The sequence below is a fragment of the Apium graveolens genome, chromosome 4, assembly GCF_009905375.1.
Source record: "Apium graveolens cultivar Ventura chromosome 4, ASM990537v1, whole genome shotgun sequence".
Classification (NCBI taxonomy): domain Eukaryota; kingdom Viridiplantae; phylum Streptophyta; class Magnoliopsida; order Apiales; family Apiaceae; genus Apium; species Apium graveolens.
This window is the reverse complement of record NC_133650.1, coordinates 67,058,130-67,065,959: the sequence shown is the minus strand read 5'-3', so window position 1 is coordinate 67,065,959 and position 7,830 is coordinate 67,058,130.

The window sequence follows — 7,830 nt, the reverse complement described above, 5'->3', positions numbered from 1 at the left end:
TTATTTTGTTTTAGTTTTGATATTCCACTACAATTAATTTTAAAAAACGAAAAATATATTCACCCCCTGTATGTACCTTTTGGACCTAACATAATGAGTGTCTCAATATTCTGAAGTATTTTCATGGTGAAGGCATCTCCTTCCTCTAGGCCCGACTGGGTTCTTCTACAATACAGGCCCCGTGTTCCTCACATTATGACCACACATTCTCTCCATGACTCTATTCACCAGTGGAACAAAAAGTTTGTGGTCTTGGAGTGGAAGGAGGGCGACTGGGGAGTCTACTTCAGACGTGATTTCAGCTGTCTATTAGAAAGTGCTCACTACATCCTCCACCTCACAGATGCCGAGCTCTATGATCGTGATCTACGTATTGATGATAATGGAAGGACCCCTTATTGGGAGTTTGTTTCGGAGACGAAGTTCGTCGAGGCTAGCATTAGAAGCCTCTCTAGAGAGGGTATTTATTTTTATTCTATCTCAAACTTAGTCAAGTTTGTTCTTATATCCATCTTTCCTTTATTTTGTTTCAGCTGCTGAGGCTCTAGATGCACTAAATGATAAGAGTGACATGATTATGAAAAGGATGGTCCGGGAAGCTTCCAAGCAGGTTAATCGCATTCCCAAATTCCCGGTGTTCCTTGTGGCCTCTGGCTCTGGAAAGAAAAGGGTCAAGGATTCAGATAGAAACATAAAAATCCCCTTCAAACCTTCGTGGGGAATATCCACCAATGACTCGGTGTTCGAAAGTCTGGCCCTTTCTCTTGAATGGTCCAAGAATTGCATCACTTTCACAGACCTTCTTCATGTCTCATCGGGTCAGAAGCTACTCGAGGCCGTGGTGTTAGGGGCTCATGCCTCGTCTCAGGTACTCTAAATTTGTAAAAATTTTCATTCAAGTTTACTTCTTTTAGTGATTGTTTTTCAGAATTTTCATAGGAGGGTCACGGGATATCCTCCAGGAGGCTCTGGACCAACCTTCCAGGAGGTTTTTGTCGGCCTAAAGGCCTCCATGTGGAGGACTCGGCCCATCCCAGTCTTGGTCGACCGGGATCAGATCTTCGTGAAGGTCCTGGCTGGTCGGGACTCTTGGTGTTGGGGATTTGGCCCTTTTGAGTCTTGCTTGATCTTAGTATTTTACCCCTTTTCCCTTTGGAGTTAGCCTTCTTATGACTTCTCTTTTTTATTTTCTTTGCTAGGCCAATGCCTATTTTACTGCATCTTCTACATAAAGCATCAAGAGGAGAAGCAACTATGCTGCACTATGAACCTCCATGAACAAGATGAAGATCTCTCCGGATGAGTGTGAGTCTAAGGCATACCAAGCAGAGGATAAAGCCGCTCTCCTTGAGAGGAAGCATTCCAAGAAGATGAAAAGGAGGAAGATGGAGTGGAGAAAACTTTTGAATATGTATCATGAATCCAAAGAGTTTCTTCAGATGATGGATGATCATGATGATCAGATGCGCCCTGTGAACCTGACTATAGGATGGAAAAGGGGCATCAAGGACATCTATACCATGTATTCAGATGTGGTTGATCTGAGCCTTTTCACTTACCCTTGGGAAGTTACTGTTATGGATCCACCCAGACAGGCCTCCGAATCTATGCCTGAGACCTCCCGCCAGCAATCTCTATCTAGTTCGAGACGCGGGAGTTATGGTTCTAAGGGAAAAGCTCATCCAGGAAGCCTTAGCCCTAAGACGACTCTCTACGGGAAGATCCGGGAGCCGGTTCCAGGGAGTCGCAGCTCTTCCTCCGAGGCTGGTTCAGATGAAGATGGTGGAGAAGAGGAGGACGAGGTCACTCAGGAAGATGGGAATGAAGAGGAGGACGAGGAGGATTCTTCAAATATATAATTATGATGGCCTTGTATGGCTTCAGATGCCACCTGTGGCTTTTTATTCAAAACTTATTTTTTTGAACTCTCATAGTTTGTAACCTATTTGTCCTTCGGGACTAATTTATGATCTTTCAGGATCTTTTCTATGCATCATTTGGGTTGATTTCATACCTGTCTTTTATTTTCGGCATTTGGTTCTTCGACATTTGCATTTTTTAGATGCTCGTACCTACATAAATCGGTAGACAAGATGATAGAAATAAATTCTCATAAATAGATAATACTTATGAAAAATAGTTTCAACCCTTACATAAGATGGTTTCATCGACCTTATTCATATATCTACTACTAAGTACTAGGAACATGTTATGAACGTCCTAAACATAATAAACCTTTAGGTTTGAAGCGTGCCAAGTGGGGGCACTTCATCATAGTTCAAGGTCTATAACTGGTAGGATCCTCATCCTAATGTCTTCCTGACCTTATAAGACCCTTCCCAGTTAGTGGTTAGTTTTCCTCTCTCCCCGACTCTTGATGCCTCAGTCTTCTTTAAGACCAAGTCTCCTTGTTGAAAGAACCTTTCCTTAACCCTTCTATTATAATAGAGGGAGACTCTTCGTTGATGCTCTGCATTGTGGGGGTTGGCCTCATCTCTGACCTCATCAATGAGATCGAGAGCTAGCCTCAATCCTTCTTCATTAGTTTCTGGTTCATAAGCTTCGATCCTAGGTGATCCATGGGTGATTTCTAGGGGTACCATAGCTTCGGCTCCGTAAGCCAACGTGAATGGGGTAGGTTCAGTTTTCACTTTGCAGGTGGTTCGATATGCCCAAAATATAAGCAGTAACTCATCCATCCAAGTGTTCCTCGAGCGTTCGACCCTTTTCTTTAGTCCATCAAGGATAATTAAGTTAGTAACTTAAGCCTGCCCATTTTCTAGTGGATGGGTAATCGAGGTAAAGCGAAGCTCTATGCTATTATCGTCACAGTACTCCTTGAACTCTGCATTATCAAATTGTCACCAATTATCCATGGCAAGGATGCGTGGGATACCAAACCGGCATGTTAGCTATTGAGTACAATATAGGGGGTGAATGTGTTTTCTTGATTTTCAGCCTTTTTAAAGTTTGGAAAATGGTGTGTGAATAAAGCAGTTTAATTTTTAGAGATATTATGTTAGCAGAATTAAAACAATCAAGCAAAGCAAACACAATATTTCAAAACTCACTTAATTTATATTAATTAAGTTTCTCTTGCTACAAATTCTGTGTTCTTAAAAATATAAGAACTCAGCTTCTTCCTTGAGAGAATACAAGAAAATGTAAAACTGTTTGATACCTTCAAAAATAAGGGCCAGTGTATGCTTTATACACTAGCAGCACGGGTTTACAAAACTTGCACTAAAATGTACTAAGCTCTTTTCTAAAGCAACCTTTTTCTATTTCCATTTCTATCTTAGCAAATATGTGCAGAATCTTGCAGGTATGTGACCAACCTTTCTCTAGTTAATCTTGGAACTTGATCTTGTATTTCTCCCCAGCTACTTTGTAGACTTTTCAATCTAGTTGATAGATCGTTTGTTGATAGATAATCTTGAATCTTCATTTGTTTGCATTCTGTATTTGAGAGGCATGTCAAGATGTCCAGTTTGTTCTATAGATAAGTGACATCTTGATAAGTATAATGACTTATCGAGATCTCAGAGTTCACTATAGGTATATTTGACTTGTCGAGATCTCTTGATATTTGCATGTTAAATGACTTGTCGATATGTCTGAGATCTCTTTATGTAGAATTGACTTGTCGATATCTCATAGATCTCTATATAAATTTTGACTTGTCGATATCTCTGAGATCTCTAAAGATAATTTGACTTGTCGATATCTCCAATCTTCATATTTTATTTTGACTTGTCGATATCTCTGAGTGTTCTACATGCAGAAATGACTTGTCGATATCTCCAATCTCCATATCTTCATTTGACTTGTCGATATCTCCGAAACTTTTCTATAAGCCATTTGGGACTTCTCGATAAGTCATTCTGGAGTTCTCGAATGACTTTTCTATATTGCTTGATATGTGACTTGTCGATATCTTGACTTAGAACATTTTTCTTAAAACATATTTATTCAACTCCAAGCTTCTGTATCATTTCTCTGAGGCATGATCTATCTTGATCTTCTTCCAAAGTTTATTCCTTGGGCTTGAACTGTTTATAGAAAAATACTCCATTCTAATCTTCTAACCATTTTACAGACTCAAGTAATACAATAAAAAATACAAATTTAATTATCAAGCAACTAAATCTTAGGATTGTCAATGTGACTTAGTCTTGTTATTATACAGGCATGTCTTGTACAACGGTCTCCCCCAATTTGTGAGAAGATTGTTTGTCACAAATTCATGCCTGATAACAAGACTAACCCCAAGCTAAAATTAAATATAAAAAATTGACAGATTTGAGAAATTTTAACATTTATACATTAAGCAATTATATTAGTTCAATAGTATAAAAACTAGGTGAAATCTTCATAGCCTGGTTCTTTCCTAATGAGATCTTTGAGATTTATAAGCACATTTAGTTCTTCAATAATTTGTGTCCCTCTCAAGGCTTTCAACAGTCTGAGCCAATCGTCCAGTTTGTAACCATTGAGGTAATTAACTCTGAATCTTGAATAACGGCCAATCTTTATGTTTTCAAAGTGTCCATCTTTTGAAATTCTACTCATCCCCTTTGCCTTGAGCTCATTTGATCTTTGTTCAAACATATCAATTTTTTCTGTATACTTCATATCCCTTTCTTCCTTTTCAGCCCTTGCTTTTTCATTTCTTTTATCCCTTTCTCTCAGCCGTACACACATCACAACCTTTCATGCCCTTGTGCTTGTGCCCTGTCCTTCATTAAGCTAATCATCCTCTTAAATTTTGTGGTTGAAAGTGTATCCATTAATTCCCTGCTAAGTAGAGTGAATAATCCATCCTGATAGTAGATTCTGACTTCTCTCAATGATACAACCCAAACTTAGACCATTTCTTCAGATAATTATTGAAAGTAGTCATCATTTCTGATGCACCAATTTAAAGGTAGAAAATTAGTCTGGTTAAAGCAATTCAAGGTAATCCTCTCACCAACTTGCAGCTTCTTTTGTTTTCTCCCAACAGTCTTGTAATGAGTCTTGATTGGTGGCTTAAATTAAGGTAGGTTTGAGATTTTCTTTAAGGTGGTTTGTCTAGAAGTGATTGGTATTTTGAGTAAGGTGTTTGTAGTTTGTTTGTACAAAAGTTCAGGCTTAGAGGTTAGAGGTGGTTGAATATTTATGCTTTTAGGCTTAAAGGTTTGAGTAGGCTGAATCTTGACTTGTAGTTCTTGGACATTTCTTTTCTTTGAATCCCCTTCTCCACCTTTTCTATTTCTTTTTCCATCATTCTTCTTGTCATATTTCCTCTTCTTTTTCTCATACACCTTGCTGCCAGTTGCCTTACAGGATTGACTTGGATTTGAGCCAGAAGGTTTTTGATCATCTTTCTTCTGCTCATCATCATCCAAATCATCCTTAGTGTTGATTTGAGTTGTAGGCAACTTGGTTTTAGCATCTCTCAAGTATCTCCCCAGTATCTTGATCATTTACTCATCTTCAATAGTCTTGTTCTGCTTTGTCTTCAAGTGTGTTTCCATAATCATTATCAGCTTCTTGTTTTCCATGACACATTACTTTAGGATCTGGAAATGTTTATAATGTCTGGTGGAAGGACATATGTATGCCACTCCCTTTCTTGGTTAGAGATATGCTTCTGGAAAAGCAGCTTCTTGAGCATTTTTCAATTCAGTAAGTAAGAGAGTGTCTTCTTGAATCACCATATTAACCTTGTTAATTAAGATGTCCAATTCAGACGCCCTTCTAGTTATGAGAAAGTTAAACAAAACCTGCATGCACCTCTCCACACCAGAGTCATTTATATTGACAATAATTCTTCTCTCTTGAAAACCATCCTTAGTCACCACCATGATCACCCTTATGAAATTGATTATCTTGTCCAAAGCTTTCTTGTAGGTGAAGAAGTTATTTAATAGAGAAGCCCTGAGAGTCCTTCGCAGTTCATCAAATTCTTTGCTCAGACTAGGTCCCTCAGCTGATTTTAGTAGCCTCTCCATCCCAACATCAACTTCAGTTTCCTTAACTTTGGCTCTTTGTGTTTGGAGAGATGATTTTAGCAACCTAGCCTCTATCTCCCTCATACTCTTGGTAGCAGGCAAGATGAGAGGTGTAGGAATTTCAGGCCTCACAGCTTCAGGAAGTGCAGGCAAAGGAATATTTAGAGCACCCATGATAGCTCCAAATGATACGGATTTTTGCATTTGAAGATGCTTATGGGAGTATACCAAAGTCTTAATGTCAGTCTGTTGACTTTATACTAGAGCTGTGAGTTGAGAGACTTGCGATGTAAGTGAATCACTTGAGGCTTACAGAGTTGAGACTTGTTATTGAAGAGACTGAATATAGAGATTTGTTGATGTGGAGATTGGTTGATGTGTGCTTGTTGAGACAGGAGCACCAAATGTGGTTTGAATAGACTCCTTGATTCCCTCCATTAAATAAAGCTGAAGGTTCATACCTAGCCTGATGCAGTTGATCCAGTTTGACCTTTGTGTCATTGTTACTTGTGATGTGATTCTGGATAACTTCATACATAGACACAAAGGATTGCTTTAGATTTTTGATGCTCTGCTCCATACTTGTGACATCAAACCTTGCCATTTGGTCATCAAATTTCTGCAATTTATTCTTGATTTCCACCCAAGTTGGCACAAGGTCATCCAGTTTGTCCTTCACCAATCTTCTTATTCTGTCTCGATGACTATTCAGAGTCTGTTGTAATGCTTTACCAATAAGGTGAAAAGCTTTGAGCTGTGCTTTGTAGACCTCTATAATAGCATCATAAACTTCCTGGGGACTGAGAGTTTTAGCATTGCTTCCTAGGTTAGTTATGTATTTTTCTTTAAACCTTGCCAAAACCTCATCCATCTCCAAACTAAAATATTTGTCTAGCCAAGCATCCACATTGCCATCTTGCTCAGCTTCATTGACAATCTTTTGTTGTTGTTCTTCAATATCTGTTTTTTAAGAAAGCAAGATAGCCTGATAATCCTGATTGGACATATCAGTTGTGAGCAATTGTTGAGTGATGTTGGCAAGGCCAGAAAGTTGGTCCACTAGAAGATCATTCTTGGTTATGGGCTGAGTCTCAGCATCCTGCAACCACAGGGAAATGAGGTGTGAAGGTTGTTGTATAGGGTTAGATGTAGAAGGGATGTCTGTTGGGTTTGAGGTGGAGGTTAGGATTCATGAACATCACATGTGACAAATGTCATAGTTTGACTCACAATTGGAACAGTGGTTGTGACAGTGTGTTGTTCACCAACAATGGGAATCTCCAATTGAATTGGAGGGGATTTGACCAGGTTACTTTCATGTACCATGATCTCAAACCCTTGCTCTTCTTGCAAAGAGCTGGCACTTGAATGTGCTACCTTGCCTCCCCTATGATTGGATCATGGACAATTGGACTCCTAGCTTCAATTATTAAAGCAATTTAAGCCAGGGTTTTGAGGGGAGTTGTCCCTACCCGAGGAACCTCCAATTGAATTGGAGAGGATTTAGATAGCTCCCCCTAAGGAGTACTACCCTCAAACTTTTCAATCTATGAAGATTGATTTGCACATGAAGGTGCATTTATTACAACCATGGGGTCTTCAATAATAACTAATGAAACCACTGTGTTTTTGTTGGTGTCATCAAAGTCTACCCCAGAGTGTAGCCTCTCCCCAACGGATTGTGGTGCCTGGGTGGTGAACACAGTTTCATGAACTATGTCACTTGATTTTGCCAACACTTGTGAAGTAGATACAAGTGTTTCATTGTATGTAGAAGAAATTTGAGAGATTAGATTAGTGATTTGAGAATTGAGTATTGGCAGCTCCCTCTGAA